At 43.9% G+C, this 19,800-nt stretch overlaps 1 protein-coding gene across 2 annotated transcripts in view; it reads right to left on the bottom strand.

Moving 5' to 3' along the window:
• Positions 1 to 19,800, bottom strand: part of LOC144234340 (kalirin) — a 479,489-nt gene that overhangs the window by 459,188 nt on the left and 501 nt on the right. The gene's annotated exons all lie outside the window — the stretch shown is intronic.

Raw genomic sequence — 19,800 nt, 5'->3', positions numbered from 1 at the left:
TTAAAGTTCCAAAGGTTCTGAAGGCTAGTGGTTAACTGATAAGATACTAGCCATAATCCCACTAATTAAAGAGCTATATTCAACTAGACTATAGACAATAAGCTGATAAAGAAACTTTAGTTGGAACTCCTGGTAGCCATAAGCCACAAAGCTGAACTTAAAGTAAATAAATGTTAATCAGGACTTCCAGAATTTCAGGTTATAGGAAAAGAACACATAACCATTCTCAGGGGAACCTTATCATCCATCTCACAAAGCTTCAACTGCTGGGATACAAATTAATTCATTGGTGGATAGCATAACCTAGACTACCCTGGTGCACACAGGTCAGTTGACCGATGGTTCCAACTGTGGGAAAGGTCCCTGATCTGGTGTCTGGAGTCAGGCTGGTAAGACTGGCTGGCTGAGCACCATGCAACTAAGGGCTACCTTCTAGGGAAATGCCTAGGAGGTCCATTCTGAGTATCCACTAAAACCTACAGGGAACCATCAGGGTTGGGGCTGAAAGGAAAACCACCCCAGAGCTATCCTCCAAAGTTTTCCCAGCAAACTGACTGCCCAGCAGTCAGGTGAAGGACAGTCAGCATTTTCTCCATTTGCTTCCAGAGGCTTCTGCAACCTTTATATAAATCAGAAACTGGAAAATGGGGCAGAGATCAGGAAGTGGTACCATAGCTAATACTACAAAGACTCAAGCCTCTCATATGCAACCATCTCTACCCAGCCTCAAGTTTCCTGTTGCCTAGGAACAGACACAAAGCATGCTGGGAGAAGTGTCTTAAGTATCCAGGTGCAGCCTCTGTGGCCATCTAAGCCAATTCTTGACCCAAGACTGACTTTACTCGTCTATCTGAACTTGCATTTGGCTACAGGCCTAGGGATTTCCCTGTTTTGCACATGGCAGACACTCCCTGGGAAGGGAAAAAATTAATTTGACACAAGCAATCAATCCCACTGGAATGTTTGTGCACACTGAGCCAAGCAGAAATGGATCCTAAAGGGAGCACTTCTGGGAGGTGATGGGAATTTTAATGCTGAAAAATGATACTGTGTCGAGAACCCAGTATGATGGAAGCAGCACACGCATATGCATCCAGAGCATAAGCAACTACACACACGTGCACACAAGCACATATATGCACACACAAAGGCATGCACACTTGCCATCCTCATAGGAGAAGATATCTGTGTGTATAATTGTCCACCCTTCAGTCATTTTGTTTATGTTTTGTATTCAAAATGTTTAAAGAAGTGCAATAATAGAGCAGTGCTAACTCCCTTCACAGTAAAAAGCTCTGGTAGCTTATGAAATGTTCCTAGGATTCCAGTGTGACTTCTGTGGTGCCAGGCTTGGTGAAAGCACCATCGCCCTTTACCCACAACCAAAGCTAAAACCCTGTTGATTATCTGACACTTTACCTCCCCTTCAACCTTACATCAACTTGGCCTGAAATCCACCACCATTACATCCCTGTATCATCAACTATCTTCCAATAGTTTCCTAACTAGAATTTTCATCTCCAATTGTGTCCCTTCCAACACTGTGCTGGCCTAAGTTATAATTTTTATTCTATCACTTCAATCCCTTATGATTCCCCACTGCTCACAGGATAAAATCCAAATCGTGGAATATGAAAATCCAAAATCTCACATGTTTCTCCAGTCTCTCTCACCCTATAACCTCTAACTCTCCATGACCTTGTACAATTCTCTGCCTTTGCCCACCCTTCTCCCTCTGCCAGGAATGCCCCTCCCCACGCTGTCACACTGGATAATGAACTCCTCTTCCAATTGCCATTCAAGCACATTTACTCTATGACCACCACTACAGCTGCCTAAATAGGCTTCCCACACCCTGGTCTGTGTTCCTGCATTCCATTGCATAGTCATACCATGTACCTGGAATGTTTTAGTGTACTTTTCAAAAATGGAGTGTTTCCCTCTATCAAAATATGAGTTTTCTGAAGGTCTAGAGAATGCACAGGAAAGGAGAAGGAGTTCTGGGTAGAAGGAAACCTAGAAGAAAGCCAAGATACCTGCTTAATTGCCTAGTGCTTCCTTTTGAGATGATGTGGCTGGGCTGGGTTTGCGCATACCCTAGGAAATGAAGGTTTTGGATTGCTTTCACTATCTTCTCTATCTTACTCAATAGAAGAAAAGTTCAAGGACATGAGCTGGCAGGAAGATCATTAAGTTAGTCCTCCCTGTGCCTTGGCAGAGCAGCTCTGATGGGGCCTTGATGAAGGCATTATCTATGGTATTGAAGTATATCTCTAATTATAGGCTTGGGATCCAAAGGAACAAGCTGAGAAAGGATAGCCTTTTCCACACAGGCCCAGAAATCCCAGAAGCTTCATCCTTCTTTCAAAAGATTCTAAAGGCCAAAATAGTTTGAGCCCACTTGCTGACCACCAGGATGATTCTCCTCAAGGAAATTAGAGCCCATCTTCCCCAGGCAAGAATGCTGGGTCACCTATGAGCTCTGGCACCAGGTGGACTAAGCAGTCTCAAGCGGCAGAGACAGAAAGCCTCAGAAGGATGGAAAGTCTTCACAGAACCAGGTTACTTACCACCTGGTTTCTATCCCTGATGGCTTTTCTGTTGTCTAATTGGCTCAGAATGTTGTAGATACATTCAAGGCCACTTAGCTCAATACTCTCAGAGGTCTCAGAGAGGGAAAGGGATTTACCAAGTTTATCAATAACAATACTGTTCTCCTGGCACCTAGCCCACTCCTCTTTCCTCTTGGACCCAACCATCTGACACCATATTTACCTGCTTTTTTAATTTCTGCTCTGTGCTTTCCTGGTCTGTCTGATTTGCCAGTCTCCCAGTTTCTGCCACCTTCACAAAGACCAAAGTTCCCATTTTCCCTGGTCAAGATAGAAACACTGATCATAGCCACTAAGACTATTTGAACCCCAGAGCCTTGCAGTGGAAACACCATATAAAACACAGAAGCTTTCCTGTGCTAAAAGGGATAACAGAATTTTAGTTATAAACAACAAACAACTCCATCACAGAAGAAGGAGAGCAACAGCCCTCAGTTGTACATCATTTCTCTATTTATTATCAATTTAAATTGATCTTGTTTACCATGGCCTTTCTGTAGAATATATGTTCATGGAAACTTAGACTGATGCTAACAGAATTAGCTTTATTTGGAAAAAGCAAAACTACCTAGAACTGGCCATTTTAGAAGAGCAGATCCAAGCAAGGTAAGGGGCGCCAGGCCCATTACGTCCTCTACCTCAAACATCAGTCATGTTTACCAGACTGAAACACCAACCTCTGGGAAAGCAGGATTCAGCAGTGCAACTCTGTATATAATCCACTGCCACTCTTTCACCTTCCAAAGACTGGGAGTCCCTTGAAGACAGAGGCTGTACCATACTCCCATTTGTAGTACAGTGCAAGGGATGTCAGAAGTGCTCACTAAAGGCCTTCAGGAAGACTCAACATCGTCATACCCTGGCATGTTTACATGCACACAGACATACACATGTATGTAGATGGAATCCTAAAGAAGACAACTTCAGAAGCTCCATTTCTAAACTTTTTTTTCCCAAAGTTATTGCTTTAATTAGGGTAATACTCTTCAAAATATAATGTATTTTTCTCCTTACATATAATTACCTTCCCCTTATGCTGCCCAGAAGCATCTATTTACCTCATAGAAGTTTAGGTTAGTTATAGTAGATTGCAAAGAGAAAGCATCAATGTTCAGCTACTGACACCCAGGATAGGAGTTTGTTAGTATGCAACTTGAATTCTCAAACTGCCATTAACATACCAAGATCCAGACTGGGTGGACTTAACCACTGAGATCACTTTAAATGAGAGGTAAAGAGTACTCTGGGGATACCTGGGTGGCTCAGCCAGTTAAGCATCCAGCTCTTGATTTCAGCTCAGGTCATGATCTCAAAGTTCATGAATTCGAGGCCCTGTGTAGGGCTGGCTTTGAGCTGTCAGTGCAGAGCCTACTTGGGATTCTCTCTCTCTGCCCCTCCCTCCTTCATGCATGCATGCATACATGTGTTTCCTCTAGAGAGAAAGAAAGAAAGAAAGAAAGAAAGAAAGAAAGAAAGCAAGCAAGCAAGCAAGCAAGCAAGCAAGCAAGCTTAAAAGATGTGACATAAGAGAGATTCTTGCCTTGAAGGAAGGATCAAACATCAGGGGAATATGGGAAATTTCAGTCTAGGAAATCAGACACCAGGGTCTTGGTTTCCTCCTATATGAACACCTCAACACCCGATAGGTTTTAGGGAGGCAGCTTTAGAAAAGAAGATCTCAATAGGCGTGAAGACACTGGAGAACCCTGAGGCCACCCCTGAGGAAGCAGCGGGCCTGTAGGAGAATGCCTACCAGCCACATACCATGATCTGCATGGTGTGGAGGTGAGGGTATGAAAGCAGAGCACTGGCCAAGGTGGGTACGTATTTAGGTGAGCCAGGTGTAGAGCTTCTGACTTCTCACAGTTGGCATTGACTGAGCTGAGAAACCACATACTTCTTTGTTCCCTGATGATGGTACTCAGAGAGTCAGTGACCAAAGGCTTGGGGTCAGAACACTGAGGCTGTCACATGCAATGACTTTGACTCCGTGCAGGGACTTTGACTCCACAGGCAAATAGTCAGAATATGAATGTTAGTGCTGAGCATCAACAAAATACCCCCAAAAGCAGGACAGGTCTAGCCACACCTTTGCAAAATACCAGTACAAGCATCAGACCAGACCAGACTAGTCATTATACGGTAGCTCCAAGCACCCTTCTCTCCCTTCCCCCACCTCTACACACCCAGACCCCATACTGAAGAGAAGTGGGAGAATGGGAGAAAATCTGAGTGACTGAGTAATTTATCTGAAAAAAACAATCATCCAAAGAAACTAGTCCAGAAGAGAATGGAAAAAACAAAAAACAAAAAACAAAAAAACTTGATATACTAATAACTAGTTAAGGTAGCTTAGGGTCTCATGAGAAAGATTAGCTCCACATTAGAACATTTAAAAGCTATGTTTTCTTTGCACATTTGGGTAACAAGGAGAAAGTGTGCAACTGAGCCACACTGTCACCCGTCAGAAAGAAAACCTCCCCCATTCTGGGCAGTTAGACGAGCCACTCTTCCACTCTTATACACATGTCTCTCTTCCAAAAGCAAATGGAACATATCATGAAACATTTCACTCCATCTCTAGTGCTGCCAATTTTCTACCAGACATGAAAAAATGTACAGTCCTCAAACATAGTACGGGCTGTCACTCCCATCCAAGTCCCCTAGCTCAGCTTTCAACCACACTCAAAACCAAGGGAGAGCTCAGAGAAAGGCAGCTGACGAAAATTCCTTTCATTTAGTCAGCAATTTTGTTTGCCCACAGTGACTTCCTTAAATTATCCCACTTTATCTCATACTCTTCTTATGAGGTATGGCAAGACAAGTATGTTTACCTCTTTCTTCAGATAAGGAAACAGAGGCCCCATCTGTAAAAAAAAAAGACATGTTAACTGGCTTGGCCAAGTCACAGAGCTAATTAATGGCAGGAAGAATTGGAAACCAAGGTCTCTCAAAAATCACATCCTTGGATTCTTCTAGTCAAATGCAGACTATCGCTTTTGCACACACAACCTAAAACACTTCCATACCTGTGGTATTGGAATTAACTTTCACTCAAGCCCACAGAACACATGTGACTTTTTTTTTTTTTTTTGGCTAATTATGACTACAAATCCGGCTTCTAAGTCACTTAAAGACACACAGCAAAAGAGGCTAATGGCCTAGACCACTTATTTAAATGTCTAACAAAAGTGTCCTTACATATTACACAGAGTGTTATCCTTCAGAAAACAGGGACTAGCTGTCCTCCCTCTCTTCTGAGGATAAAAGCAAAGAACATCCTGAACCTGTGATTGGTTGTCCTACAGTCACCTTTGAAAAGGATCAAATAATGGGTGACCCTTCTTGCTACTCTTTGGACAAAATAATGTCCCAGATCAAACACTGGTCTGCAGAAAAGCTGGGTTATAAATGTCCATCATTAGAACGGTTAAATAAAATGTGGTGCATCCATACAACAGAAAGTAGCACAACTCTAAAACAAATGAGGTAGAGTTATATGTACTGACATGGAAAAATGTCTAGGATTATAAAGTGATAAAAGCAAGTTGCAGAATAACTGATATAGCCTGATTCTCTTTTTGTTAAGTGCAGTAAGAAAGAAAGCTATACATTTGTATAAACATGTACTTGCATAGGCACCAAGCATGTATATCTGCTGAATTTATCTTAACATCAGGGAGGAGAAGAGAGAAAGAGTATTTCCTTTTGACCATAGATACTGTACTTTTGTTTTGCATAAATATTTTTTCAACAATAAGCATCAATGCCTTTACCCTTCCAAAAAACCAACAGATCCTCTGTCTTCCGACATTATTCCCATATAAAGGTTAATTGGCTTATGAATGTCTTACTTTGCTCAACAAATATGTGTATAGTGGTATATCATACATTTATATTAACTGGGAAAAATGGCCTCATTTAGGAAAAATTCTATCACGCCCTAATTTGTTTTTCACCTTAATTTGATGATCAAAAAACAAACCATAGATCAAGGGAGAGAATGCACATAGGAAACAAGACCACAAGGAAATATCTCAAACTAACAAGCAGGGGCTTTCTCCGGACGATGAGATTACAGTGACTTTTCTATCCTTTATACTCCATCATAGTTTCCAAATACTCTACAGTAAGTCTGCATTGCTTTTATAATAGAAAAATAAATGTTCTATTTTTATAATAGAATCAAATCTCTCTAAATGCAACCTTGTTTACCACTTATTTAAATTATCTTTTAGCTTATTGGCAATAAACACATATTAAATGAATCAGTGAAAGAGCGAAACTCCCTTTCTGATTGATCTCCAATTAGCCATTTTTTCCTATATAAGTCCCCCAAACTCAATAAGACCATAAACTCTTCAGAAACAGGGACCATTTGCTGCCCATCTTTAGAAGCACCCTTAATACCTAGCATAATACTTGGCACATGGCAGACACTCACTTGATATTGATTAGCTAATCCATTTGTGTGTTTGAACTTTCTACATGGGTTTCTCTGAAAAAGAGTACAGTTTCAGTTTTCCAGTGATTATGATATACATGAATATTGTAAGCAAGCAATAAAAGGGGTCCCTTCTAATTAATCCAGAAGCAACAAGAGCTGTGATATATTTCATAGTCAATATTGATTTCATAAGTCTTTTTAAGGTAGAACTGCCCATCCATACAAAAAAATGATTTATTTCCTTAGCATAGTGTTTCATTATAAAACTCCCAGATGACCTACACACCAATAAATAGCTCTTAAAAAAAAATCAAGACAACAAATACTAAATAAGCAAGTATTAACCGCAAGGCACTGATCTGGGTGTTGAGAAGAATACAAACAAGTCCAAAACAAAAGGTATGTACAGCCTACATGGGGAAATCAGGCATGACTGTTTTCCAAGGTAGGGCTCCAAAAGGCCTTAGCATCATCAGTGTTCAGTAAGGTTTGGGGAAGAGGCTAGTTTCCAAACAAGTCTGTTGCACACCTCATCCCTACCCTGGACATCTTGTCCAAGTCACACTCAAGAGTCCACTGTTGTCACATCCACTCCAGAGCCTCCAGGGCTAAGCAAGATGCAGAAGCCTGCACACTCAGTCCACTCTAAACTCCAATGGACAGATCATTTTTCATGCAATTCTCACTGATTCTCCAGCAAATAGATCCATTTCATCTCCTCTCTTCTCAGGCTCTCAACATCCCTCAGTCTGTCAGATAAGCTTGGCTATCTGAAGATGGAGGTCAGTTTAATAAAAGCTCTAGCATTTGACCTATAACCACCTGGTCTTTTCCCACAGCTACGGAAGAACAACTGTCCCTCCATTCCAGAGATAACCTCTTAATTGGGAATCTCATGTTTGACATGGGGCTCTATCTCAGGACTGTGAGATCCTGACCTGAGCTGAAATCAAGGGTCAGACGCTCAACTAACTGAGCCACCTAGGCACCCCTAAAAATATTTATTGAAGTACAATGTTTATGCATAAAACTGCACACATAAATTTACAGGTCTCTGACATTTCACAAACAGATCACACCTGTGATCAAAAAACAGAACACTACCTGTACTCCCAAAATGTCCTTTCAATTGCCATTTTCATTTTCTCCTTACTTTTACTGCCAAACTTCTCCAACAGTGGTCTGTCTTCATTTTCACCACCTCCTCATCTATTTCAGCCTAGCCAACCCCTCTTCATTGAATCCAACATCCATCCAGGTGAGGCTGTTGATCCTTCCTCTATACGTTCAAAGTACAACACCCAATCCTTGTTATGGCACCTACTATGCTACAACGCAATTGTTTGCTTATGCATCAGTCAATCCCACTAAACTGTTACCCTCCTTTCGGAAAGATTATTTCTAACTTGTTTGTGTATTCCCACTGCCTGGCACTTAGTAGGTGCACAGTTGGTGTTTGACACTTAAATGAATGAGTGCAAGAATGAATAAAGAGATTCAGTCTCTGAAATCTGATTTCTGCTAAAATTCATCAGTTCTTTGTCCAGTTCTTATCAAAAGTAATGATGATATTTGGCTGTCAAAACTCAGTGATTGGGATCAGAAAGAATAGCTAGAAAATTGTTCTAATATTTGGTTAAGCATTTTCTTTATATCTAAGTACCTGAGCATGTTATGTGCCAATGCACTGGGGTACAGAGAAGAGACTTAATATCTTGCACCCACCCTAAAAATTAAAGCTGTGACATTACTCCCAATGGCACTCTGTCCTTCCATGGCCATATATCCAACATGGAGTCCTGCCAACCTTTTCCCCCAACTGCTTCTGGAGCCACTCCTCTCTCTCTTCACAACAACCTTTCGAGGACAGTGAGAAGAGACAGGAATCCCCCCGGAGACCCCAGACTCCTCCTCCCAGCCCCCTTTTGTCACATCCAATTAACCATCTGCCAGTCTCCCGGGCCTCCTCCTAGGCCCACTGTCCAGCTGCCATCTCAATACTGTTCCCCCACCCCCACCCTCCTATAGATGGCCATTGTCCCTCACTGTAGGGTAAGAGTGTAAAAGGCAGGATTTTAGCTACATTCCCAGTCCCTGCCTGCCATGCCCTGGAATAACTGTAAGTGCAAGCTCAAAAATTCCATCCTTATCTAACTCTGCACTGTTAGGGAGGGAAGGAAGGAAGGAGGGAAAGGAGCTATTGAAGCATCATAATTTTTATCATTTGGACAATGTAAAGATTTATCTAACTAGTAATATAATTGTAATATGTATGTAAAATTGTCATACATATACAATTATAATCTATTATAATATAAATGACCTATTACTATTTATAATATATACATAACTGTCACAATATATATCTATAAACATCAAGCAATTCTGAGAGGTAGGAATGTTTTTAACCCATTTTACAGATGAAGAAACTGAAGCTTACATAAGGCCACACAGCTAAGATTCTGGGACCAAGCTACATCTAAAGAAACTCCCACTTCCTCTTAATCTAGATACTCTAGACCCAGTCCCACAGAGCCCACCTTACCCTGGATTCCTACTTCCCCTCCCTCTGGAAGGCCACCTAAGACCCCTGACTTGATAACAGCTCTTGGGTTTGCCCCTAAAGTGAGAGCCAGAGGAAGTGCTTTCAGGCCAAAGGAATGGGTGTGCTCACTGGCATCTTCCCTCTCGTGTGAAGGGTTTCCTAATCATGGAGAAGAATGTGCAAGAGGCTCTCCCATAATCCCATAATCCCTACTCTGCTTCCTTTTTCTTCTGAGACCTCTAGAAACCTTAAGAAAACTCTAGAAATTTAAGAGCAGGTCCCCCATCCTTGACAGATATACTGCCTGATGACCAGGCTGAACCCCTACTCAGGAAACCATCTGACACCTTCTTACATAAGTCCACCTCCCTCTCTCCTCTTCTCACTCACCCTCCAGCCCAGGTACTTGCCTCTTCGCCTAATACTCTGCAGGAGATACTTCTGTAGACCCCACCATTGGCTGAAGCAAATCCCACCTCAGCCTATAAGAGGAAGCCACCAGCACTTCGAAAAGGATTGCTAATTTGATATCTCCCAGCCAGCTCCCCAGTTTCTCTGCCCAAGGGCCTCCTAGGGCCATACCAACCCAGCCTGTCCACTTCACAGCTACCCTCAGTTCATGCTACCCCCAAGCACACCACCAGGAGCCCCTGGACCTCCAACCAGCTGATGCTCCCTCTAGTGGGGCTGTTGATCAGGCACATTACACCCTCAGCCAAGGTCCTTTCTGGCCAGCTACTCTACTAAGGTCTGCCTACCCCACCCCCATCTTTGGCCCAAGGCTGACTCTCAGCTGACCTTGAGATCCACCTCTCCAGACCCATCCAGGACCTTCCTCCATCCATATTTCTCTCTTTCCTAAATATTCATTCTCTTCCTCATGTCTGCCTTCTCCCTCCTCCCCACCCCTAGGTACTCATGTATCTTCCCTACCTAAAAAAAGCCTCCCCTCAACTGCTACCCATCTCCAACTACCTCACTATTTTTAACCTTCCCTTCACAGCCAAACCTTTCCAAAGAGTCATCTCTATGCACTCCCACCACTTCCTCCCCTCCACTCACTCCCCATTCCCCTTGCAATTTGAATTCCACCTCCCCTACAGGATTGAAACTGTTCTTGCAAAGGTTACCAATGACCCCCCAGTTTCCATAACCAAGTCTGTATGCTCAGTCATCATCTCCCTCAACCTCTCTGCAGCATTTTTCTCCAAGCACTGCTCTCTCTGGTTCTCCTCCAGCCCTGTCCTTGGCCCTCTGCCCTTAAGTCTGTATATGCTTTTCATTTATTATCTCATCTACTCTGATAGCTCCAGCCACAACTTTTTACGGATATCTCCCAAATCTATATTTCTGGCTCTGGCCTCCCTCCAAAGCTCCAGATTCCCTTCCTTACCCGCCTACAGAACCAACACCTCCCCTAGCTATTTCACTGACACCTGAAATGCAACATGTCCCAAAGTAAACTCCCAAATCCTCCCTCTCCTCCTGCCTCCCTATAGCTGCTCCTCCTCTTCCTAACTCCTGATTTTCATTTAGGGTACCTCCATTCCCCCTGTCACCCAGGCTCTAGGCTTTGGTATAATCCTTGACTACTGCCTCTTCCTTGTCACCTCTACATTCAACTTACCAAGTCCCATAGACTCTATGTCCACAAGGTCCCTCACAGCCATCCCCCCTCTTCTCCATTTCCACTGTGGCATCTCAAGTTCAGACCCCCCTAACCTATCACAGTGGCCTCCTAATCCAGTACTTGCCAAAAGTTCCTCCCCCATTCCATTCAACCCTTCATGGAGCTTCCAGATTTATCTTCCTGATCATGCCTCCACTCCATCCAGAAATTTTTAGTGGCTCCCAAAAGGAAACTGCAGATAAAGACCAAACTCCTTGGCCTGCCATTTAAAGCCCGTTAGGATCTGGGAGTCCAGTAAATGCTTGGTAAATGTAACAATCAATCAACCTGGTCCCAACCCCCTTCTGAGTTTTATCTCCCATTGATCCTCCACCTGCATTCTCTGAGTCACATTAACTGGACCATTTACTGGCCCAAATACGCCATGGGTCCTTGTACCTCCTTCTAACACCATTCCAACCTAGGAACACAACACTTTCTGTCCTCCCCATCTAAATCCCACCCATCCTTCAAGCCTCAGCTCAAGAAGTAACCACTTGACAGTACAATTCATCAGCCGCTTTTCACTTTCCTACCTGCTTATCCCTTGTATCCATGTTTTCTAGTGTCCAATTCCCTCCTAATAACGCAAAAAGGGAGGAGACAAAGCTAATTCTCCAACAGTTTCTTCTCTACTTCCTTGAACTAATTCCTCTATCCTCCCAGCTTATTCTTTCTGTTCCCTCACTCCTCAGTAGACACAATTTCAAGCAACTCTATTGATCCAACAGTCCTGTGGCCGTCAATCATTTCCTAGTTATTTTGCTGCCAGTCATTCACACACAAAGGAGTGGCAGGAGGAGTCTGAACTGCATGCAGACAGAGAAGGTGCAGGAAAGGATTGATTCACTGCACCCACCTGAGGCTTGGCAGAAGCAAGAACTCCATTCTCACTGGGCCCCTCCAGAAGGCACAGGACCATGTGCCAGGATCTGGAGGGCTGGGGGGGTTGGCATTTTTGTACTTTTGTGGAAGGGGGAGAGAACAGGAGTGTCCTGGCCTGTTGTAAGAAGGGTCCCCCATCCAGTCTCTTTGGGAAACCAAAACTGAGAAGGACTGCTTTCTTCCTGGAAAAAAGGAAAGGGAAGGTCTTTTCCTGGACTGGAAAGGTCTCATAGAGGTCAGATTAAATAAAATAATACTTGTCAGGAGAGGCACTTAGAGTAATAGAATGTTCGATTTAGAAGGAACTATCTACATATATTTGGATGGAATTATATAGAACTGTACAACATAAAGATACCTCACATACAGTACCTTACTTGAATCTCTCAGCAGCCCTATACAGGAAAGGGAAGAGGGGTTATCATCCTCATCCTACACAGATATTAAGGTCACTTGCCTAAGTCATTCAGAGAAGTAGAGCTCAAAGGGGAGTGTTCATCTCCTGCTCCCCTGCCTGACCTTCTCAGCCTCCTTCACAGGCTTTTCCTTCCTTTCCTACCCCTTATATCCAAGTGCTCCCTGAAGGGGTATATTTATGTACATTTCCCTTCCTGCTCTATATTCTTTCTTGTAATGATTTTATACACTCCCATAGAACAGTACATGGCTGCAGCAGGTACCCCATAAATATCTGTCAAACAAATGATTGATTGAATGAATACAAGACAGTTGAAGCCCAAACCCCCTCGCCTTCTGATTCCACACACAGGCTCCCTGCACGCCATCGCACACCTCTCTGGCACCCTCTCCCACCTCATGGAAAAAATCCTACACAACACCTCTTCTGGAGACCACCCCCCAGCCTCTGTGTAAGCATATTCACTTAATAATTAAATCAGCAGGAACAACAGGGCAGGCAGCTAGGATGTATTATGCTACCACTGTGTGTCAGAAATGGCTAGATGCTGTTTACACCTGTTTTTTCCTGTTTAGTCCATCCAACCTGTGAAATAAGCATTCTTAATCCCATTTTGCAGAAGACTGAAAATGAGAGAGATTAAATAATTAACCCAAGATTTACCCCTGGTTAGTGTCAGGCCTAGCTGACCCAAAGCCCATGATCTTCTGGCTATTCCAGGGTCAATGTCAACACTATTGATGTCTGGGGACTATAAATTCTTTATTGTCCTGTGCATTATAAGATGCTTAGCAGCACACTCAACCTCTACCCACTAGATGCCAAGGTGTGACAATAAAAAAAAAACTCTCCAAATATTGCCAAGTGTTCCCTGGGGGACAAAACTGTTCCCACCTGAGAACCACTGGACTGTACCATACTGCCTACTCCTGGAAGCAGAAAGAGATCTATAAAGTAAAAGTGTTAATTCTCTAACGTCTGAGAAGGACTCCTAGTTCACCAGTTCTAGTGTTTTACTGATATTTACAGTCACATAGATTTTTATTACTTCTCACCTAATTTCTTTCTACTGCTACAGGCTTCAGTTTGTCCCAACACTTCTTTCATTTCCCCCAAAAGATTTTCAAATACAATTGGACAGAATGTGCCAATAATCAAGCTACTGATGACTGGTAGCACAGGATGAAGCAAAACCTCCCAAATCTTATGGTGTCCTTGGGTGTCATTGATATGTTCTAAAATAATTAATGTAGAAATTGCCTGCATAAATAAAATATTAGAAATATTAACAACATTCCATCTCCAGAAAAACGAAGTCCTCTCCATACTCCCCAAGAAGTTCCTGGAAAGTGATGTGACCTAAAGCCCAACTCATGGTGGGTGGAAGTAAAAGAGAATCAAAAAGGAAAACAAACATGAATTAAGCATCATCCTGGAGCATCACATCAAGCACAGTGTCAAAAAGAGATGTTTTCCTTTGCTGCAGAAGAAACCACTCAGTGCTTGGCACTGCACAGATGGAGTGATGATATTTACTCAGAGAATTTTTGCACACAATAGGTGTTACTTCAAAATAACATCTTCTTGATGATCAGGACATAATGATGTCCAGTTCCTCTGTCTAGGCAGAATAAAGTTATCATCTGAGACAAAAAGTTTAAAGAATCGTATAGTCAATACCAATATACCACCACCTAGATTCAACAACTGCTTATACTTTACCATGTTTGTTTTATCTATATTAAGAGGAGGTGATTTATTTTTGTTTTTGATGAACTGCAAGGTTTTTAAAATATCTTTTTCCTAACATGCAAAGAACAAGTAACTTCAATGGGGGAGACAAGCTTTATGTGTATGAAAGAGCTAAAAACAACACAATGCCACTGATGAAGTAGGAACATGAGTATAGACAAGTGAGTGTTTTAGAATTTCAGAGGAGACAGTTGGTCCTGTGAGCTCTGAATGCTCCCAGAAGAAGGTGGGGCTCAAGTCTTTGGAGAATTAGTTGAATTTAGAGAGTGGGGGTACAAGAATAGATGGTACCCTTGGAAAGTGAGAAAAGCAGCCTGGCTGGAACTGAGCTATGAAGTATGGACTTGACCCTGAGACACTAGGGAGTCACTGTAGGTTCATAAACCAGGCAACAATGTGATGAAATTAGTGCCATTGTACCTACAGGTGCCAATTTGGAGCGGGGATGAGAGAGCAGATTCCAAGGGACAAGAAAGGAGGTTGTGGGCAGCATAATATGTCCTGGACTAGAGCAGAGGCTGCAGATGAACAGCAGGGGCTGATGATGAAACATAATTGAACAGGATTTGTTAGAGGAAAGAGACTCCTCACAGATGAAACCAAGGTTTTAATTATCATGACTGGGAGAGGGGAGATGCCACTTAACAGAACTAAGGAAGACAAGAGAAAAAGCGAGTGTGGGGAGTTGGAAAGACATACAGAGTTGAGTTTGAGGCTGGCATAAGTCCAAGTAGCAGCAAACACTTCAGGTGAAAATGTCCGGACTCGCAGGACCAAAGCTTAACAAAAAGATATAGGTAGAAGATATTTCCATATCAATCTCTTTTCACTTCCAACTTTTAACTTTTTTTTCCTTTTAGTCTCAAAAAAAAAAAAAAAAAAACAGTTTTCTCCTCTGCTCACCAAAGCTAAGTGCTTATTTTTGTTAAGGAATCTACTTTTGTCTAAGCTCTCCAGGTATCTAACTCAACAATTAATCTAGCATCTTCAGTGTTCCCTGTCCACAAGCTTTCTCCCTTCCACCTGCAAACCTCTTCTGACTCCCTGGCAAGAAAGAAAGGGAAGGAAGGAAGGAAGGGAGGGAGGAAGGAAGGAAGGAAGGAAGGAAGGAAGGAAGGAAGGAAGGAAGGAAGGAAGGAACTCCTTTTTTTGATACTAACATTCCTTCTGACTGGCACCCAATCTCTTTTTCCTTTCACTGATAAACTGTGCAAGTAATGGGTTCCTACCCACCATCCCAAATCCCTACTCTGACTCCCTCTTCTAATACTGTGCTCCTGAGAGCTCACAGTGGCCTTGTTTTCATTACAGCCAGTGACACTTACCCAGCACTCCTCTTGCTCAACCTGTCTGCAGCCTGTCTTCATATCAGAACCCACGCTGACTCCCTAGGGATTCCAAGATCAAGTCTCCTTTGCTGCCTTGTTATAAATAAGGGTTTATCCCCAAATTCTAACTTTAGTTCTTCCCCTCTTTCCTCCAGTCTCTCCTTCTGACAGCTGATGTATTTATTCACAAAGCTTCAGCTGCATCCAACCTTGACCCAGAAGCTTTCCAAGTCCACATCGCCACCCCTAATCTCCTGCCCATACTCCTGTATTGAGTCCCATTTCTCTCTCTCTCTCTCTCACACACACACACACACACACACACACACACACACAAAACCTCCACCTGCATGTCCATCAGTCATCTCCAGTTCACCAGTTCTAAAGCCAACATCATTATCTGCCCTGAAATCAGTTCCTGTCCTCAATCAGACCATGTCGGTGGGACACTGTTAGTCCTCTACACTCTCAACCCAGCTACTTCTGTTTCCTCATGGGCTTACTTTTCTTTTCCCCCTATAGCCAATTTGTCAACAAATCCTCACATTTCTGCCTTTGAAAATGTCTCTCAGAGCTGTCCCTGACTCCCCATTCCTTTTGCTACCAACCTAGGGCAAGCCCCCTCCCCCTCAGCTCTGAATCACTTTCCCATCTCCCTGGATTCTTTCTCTCCCTTCTCCCCACTTCATCAGTCATATTACCCCCAGATTAACCTTTCCAAATATCACTTTCTTCAGGATGTACCCTTGCTCAAGAACCTAAAATGACTCCCTACTAACTCTTAATCCAGTCCAAATCCTTCCTTGGACTTCCTAGACTCTCCCTATCTGGTCCTGCCCCACTTACCTATCCCTATTTCCTATTGCTCCCTAACCTACTCTTTCTATTTGGTCAGCCCAGAAACCACAAGGTCCATGCCCTAAACTCCTATGTGCCTTTTGCCCATGGCATTCCTCCCACTCTGCACCCCCCTTCAAGGACTACCTTTGATTCTACTACATCTATAGTTCTATCAACTTATTTTATAGAACCACATTTACCAAATAATTAATCTCCAATTGAGCAATAATTGTCAAATTCCTTTTAAAAGTTCCTTGAGGTCAAAGACCACTTGGAATATTTCTTTTGTATTCCACAGCACCCTGGACAGCAGAAGGCTCCTAGTAGGAGTTGAAAAGTCCTTATTGGTTTTCTATTCCAATTGGTTTCTATTCCGTTTTGAGTTCCCATATTTCTCCTGCTCAACCTAACGAAAAATGATCAATAAAACTATTGTGACACACTCCAGGCTTGGAACAAAGAATTCCTAAGAAGACAATACGGAATCCACCAATAAGAATAGGGGGTTGGCAGCAATAGCACTGCTAGGAATTTACCCAAGGGATACAGAAATGCTGATGCATAGGAGCACATGTACCCCAATGTTCATAGCAGCACTCTCCACAATAGCTAAAACATGGAAAGAGCCTAAGTGTCCATCAACAGATGAATGGATCAAGAAGATGTGGTTTATCTATACCATGGAATACTACATGGCAATGAGAAACAATGAAATCTGGCCATGTGTAGCAACATGGATGGACCTTGAGGGTGTTATGCTGAGCGAAATAAGTCAGGCAGAGAAGGACAAATATCATATGTTTGCACGTATAGGAGGATTAGGAGGAACTTGACGGAGGAACAAGGGGGAGAAGAAGGGCGGAAATGGTGGGGGAAAGGGAGAGAAGCAAACCATGAGAGACTCTTGAATGCTGACAAAAACTGAGGACTGATGGATGTGGGGGGAGGGGGGATGGGCATGGAGGAGGACACTTGTGGGGATGAGCACTGAGTGTTATGTGGAAACTAATTTGACAATAAACTACTAAAAAAAAAAGAATAGGGGGTTGGTGTGTGTATGTGTGTACGTGTGTGTGTGTGTGTGCAGGGACTTGAGATTTAAGGAATTTAGCTTAATCAAGAGACTTGAAATGCCAAAATAATCAGGAGAGGACCAGTAAGTGACAAAAATGACAGAATTACTTGAAGTATTCCTACTTAGAAGCACACTATGCCAAGGGTTTGACAAAACAATTGCCAGGCTGGTCCTTGTGCATGCAAAATTTTCCACCAGAATGTAGGGGGTAACTTTGGTGCTATGGAACTTTGAAAATGTGTTTGAAGCTTTCTCAGTTGTTCAACTGAATAAATTTATAATCTGTCTAGCTACCAGGTACAGTGCTATGTTCCATAAGGATGGAGAATCAGAAGGGAGAAGGTTACAAAATGTGACCTTATCCCAGGCTTAAGAATCTCCAGCAAGAGCCTAGGCTTGAGACTAGTGGGGGTAAGATCAGGAAGCAGAGCACAGAGGACCATGTTGGGGGACTCGAAGGGAGGCAGTCCTAGACCCCGCCCCCCAAAGTGTGCATCCCCACTTGCAACTTGTTACAGACCATCAGTCATTTCCAGCCTTATTCACTGAAGATTAAACCTTTCTCTGATTCTAAGTGCACATCAGACCTATCCCCCCCAAAAAAAAAGCTACCCAAGGAGGAAGGGGAATATCCTCAACAGAAGTCCCACAGGAGACAGACCCCAGTCTGCTATCTATTCTATGATTTGAGCCACACATAAGCCACACATTGGATTTGGAAAGGTCCTGGGAAAAGTAACACATTGGACCATTACAGGCCATTAACACCATTAACACTGTGTGAATTTGTCAGAAATTATCAAGCCTCCAGAAACTGAACTCAGCTCCAAGGGCCTGGGACACGGAATGGACAGGAACTAGTATTTAGATAGTAAGAAAGGGGAAGGAGGAGTGGTTGTCAAAAGATGAAAGTGGGTCCAGAAAAGGAAGGTGGGAAAGGTCACACTCCAAGAGGTTGTTTTCCCTAGAGCTAAGAAAAGGCAGACTTTGGCCAAAGATGAGAGGAAAGAGGGGTGGGGCAGTGGGGGATGTGAGGGGAGACCTCCTGATGAGTATTTCTGGTTATCACCTAGGCCCCAGAACCTTATAACCTAGATGTCAGGTTATAAACTTAGGTCAGGCACCTCTTTAGAATCCATGCTTTGGGTCCTGGGCAGTGTGTGTGAGTGTGAGACACAGAGACTGACAGAGGTGAGTGGTGGTGGAAATATGAGTGTGTATACACTCTGGTCTAGGGAAAAGGAAGGAAGGAGGGACGGAAGGCTGGTCCTGAGAAGCAGGAGAGGATAACAGGGGCTTCCTCTACTTTCTCCAGGCCCTGGCATCAGCTCCTGCCCTCCAGCTCTTTTCTCTTCAGACCAGCCAGAAAATGAACATATGGGCCAATCAAGTCTTGACTTCTAAAGCCACAAGTCTCCCCAACAAAGCACCCCACCCTCTTCCCTAGAGACGACCTCTAGGGCAAGGCAATGAGATTAGGAAACAGATGGGTGTGCAGAGAGCCTTCAGAGCTAACCTGATCCTTGACCCCACTGGTTCATGTCCTCTAATCCAACTTACGGGAGGACACGGCAGATGTGCAGGGTCCCCATAACTTATTGGACTCCTTGGGACAAAGATTGCAGACAAAATGGTTCCAGACACCGGAGATGAGGAACTGGTGGAAGCCACAGGTAAATGGGAGATGGGGACTCCCTGGCCACAGGTGGTAGGAGATGAGGGTGGTCTGTGTCCGTTCCAGGGAACGGGCTGCGAAGCCCGGGAACAAGAGCTAGAGACCTGGGGGATGGGAGGCGGCAGGGGCAACAAACAGCTGGAAAGACAGATCTGGGGACTCTCGTACCACACGAGCAAAAGATCCAGTGGGTGTGTTGAGGAGGACGCTAACTCACACTTCCAGGAATGAGTGATTCCTAAGAAAAGCTCACCCGTTCCCAGAACTGGAGAAGAGGAGGACACGGAGGAGGTCCAAGGCGCCCACCGCCCTCCCAGCGCCGTCTGCCTCTCAAGTCCGAGACGCCGACTCCCCGCACGCACCAGGCTTGACCGTCCTTGGTCCGCCCGGCTCCTGACTGTCAGTCTGCAACGTGCGCGACTCCGGGTCCCTGCTGCCCCTCTGCACGCGTCTGGGCCCCGGGCCCCAGAAGGGGTGCCAGCCCCGGGCGGCCGGAGGCTGGCTGACAAGCGCTGGGGGAGGGGGGAGACGAGGGAGGGGCCGGGGACGCTGGG

The sequence above is a fragment of the Crocuta crocuta genome, unplaced genomic scaffold, assembly GCF_008692635.1.
Source record: "Crocuta crocuta isolate KB4526 unplaced genomic scaffold, BGI_CrCroc_1.0 scaffold45, whole genome shotgun sequence".
Classification (NCBI taxonomy): Eukaryota; Metazoa; Chordata; class Mammalia; order Carnivora; family Hyaenidae; genus Crocuta; species Crocuta crocuta.
This window is presented reverse-complemented; position numbering and strand designations above follow the sequence as displayed.